Raw genomic sequence first — 2,500 nt, 5'->3', positions numbered from 1 at the left:
AGGTGGGGGGGGGGGGGGTACCGGGATGGGAGAGATGAAGGGAAAGGGGGAGGGAGGGGAAGGAGGAGGGAAGGGGGGAAAGAGAGAGAAGGGGGGACGGCATGTAGGGAAAGAGAGGGGGTGGGAGAGGACGGACGAGGGGAAGGAGAAGGAAAGAGAGGAGAGGAAGTGAGGAAGGAGAGAGAAGGAATGAGAGGAGAGGAAGCGATGAAGGAGAAAGAAGGGGAGAGAAGGAAAGAAGAGAGAGAATGTTAAGGAAGAGGAGAGGGCGTGGGAGAGGAGGGAGAGGAGAAGGAGGAAGGGATGGCGGGGAAACAATATGATGGGGAAGAGGAGATAAGGAGGAGGGAGGGAGAGTTGGTGAGGGAAGAGAAAGGTGAGGAGGGACACAGAGAGGGGATAGAAGGGAGATGGAGCATGTAGAAGAGGAGAGACAATGAAAGAGGACATAGAATAGAAAAGAAAAGATTGTGCATGAGGAAAAGGGAAGGGAAGAAAGATAAGTAAGGAAAGAGAGAAGATGAGAAACAAGGAGCGAAGGGAGACATAAGAGGGAGAGGGGAGAGGGGAGAGAGGGAAGGGTGGGGGGGAGTGACCACGAGCGTGACGTCTCCAGCTTTCCTCAAATGACCCTGAGATGTTAAAGGGAGCACCAGCCAGCTGTGAGAGGGAGGGCTGCTTGCGTACACACACACACACTCATCTGCATGCCATCATTTGTGGTTTTGCAATTGCGCTAAAGCTATTCCACTTCCCGTACCCTCCTTACTCCCCCCCCCCTTCCTTCCTCCTTCCTCCCCCTCCCCTACTACTTCCCCCCCATCATCTCCCCCTCCCCCCTTCCCTTTCTTTTCCACCCCGTTAGGCAGTTTTAGAGAGAAAATTGGAAAAAAAAAGAAAAAAAAAAAAGCGGAATTCCTTTGACCAACAGGAATGTAATTTTTGATTCGAAAAACAAAGTCATTGAGGAAGACTGAAGAAGCTTTTGTAATGTCTTTTTTTTTTTCTTTCTTTCTTTCTTTTCTTTCTTTCCTTTATTTTTTCTCTTCCTTCCTTTTTTTTGGGGGGGGAGGGGGAGGGGGGGCTTGATTTACAGTTACTCCCCTCTCTTTTTTCATTTTTTTTTTCTACTATTTTTTATTTTCTATACATTTATCTTTTATGCAGTCTGATTTTACATTTTGTATATATGAAGATGTTATGATGTAAACATTCTCAGAGATAAAAATCACCGATGTGTGAGTTATTATGAGCAATAAAATAAAACCACTATAACGCTGTATTTAAGACACTGATGATAATACTATATTGTAATTCTTACATAATAGTATATATATCATACAAACAAAAGAAGACTTTAGTGTGTATATATATATGCACAACGATGTTGCTGAGATACATTAGCATTTAGATAATTCAATGTATGAATTATATGCAACTTACATGATTCATATTTACTTGTTCTTCCTTTGTTTCTGTTCAGAATTTGTTCAGAATTTCTCTCATTGTCGGATAGATATATAATTGGATGTTCTTTTTCATGACACAGTGGTTATGATGCCAGCTTTATGACGCCGATTTTATGGCACTACCATCTTCATCTTTCTCAAATGCACAGTGCCGCTTCTTTGTAATGTCTTTCTCACTCTTTCCGTCTGTCTGTCTGCCTCTGTCTCTGTCTGTCTGTCTATCTGTCTGATTATCTGTCTGTCTGTTTCTCACTCTCTCTTTCTCTCTCTCTCTCTCTCTCTCTCTCTCTCTCTCTCTCTCTCTCTCTCTCTCTCTCTCTCTCTCTCTTTCTCTCTCTCTCCGTGTGTGTGTATGTGTGTGTGTTTCTCTATCTATCTGTGTGTGTGTTCGCCGCTCTGTCTCTATTCATCTCTCTCTCTCTCTTTCTCTCTCTCTCTCATATCTATCTATCTATCTATATATATATATATATATATATATATATATATATATATATACATACATATATATATATATATATATGTGTGTGTGTGTGTGTGTATATACGTATACATACATATATACAGTATATGTATTCCTGAGCCTGTGTGTCTAGCTCCTCCTTTCTTCGTTTCAAATACCTGTCATCGCTGTCCCTCTTTCTTTGGCATTGTCTTCTTTCCTTTCACCATTCTTCTTTATCTCCCACATTTATCAGGATTCCCACTCAGACTCTACATGATTTTCTTACTTCCTTTCTCTTTCCTCTGTCTTTCCTTTGTTTATAAATCATCTCACTATCTTTATCATCACACCCCCCTCTCTCTCTCTCTCCCTTCCCTTTCCATTTATTACATTCCACGTATTTTTTTTTTCCTTGCAACATTTCTTTCTATTTTTCCTATTGTCTATTTTCTCAATATATCTTCTCCATTCTTTCATCCTACTTTATTTTACCCTTGCAATATTTCTATCTTATTTCTTATTTTTTCTATCGTCTATTTCCTCTGTATCTTTCCGGTTCTTTCATCCAACCTTTCACAAACAACAA

This window comes from Penaeus chinensis, chromosome 37 (genome assembly GCF_019202785.1).
Source record: "Penaeus chinensis breed Huanghai No. 1 chromosome 37, ASM1920278v2, whole genome shotgun sequence".
In the NCBI taxonomy this organism is placed as follows: Eukaryota; Metazoa; Arthropoda; class Malacostraca; order Decapoda; family Penaeidae; genus Penaeus; species Penaeus chinensis.
Note: the sequence above shows the minus strand (reverse complement) of the source record.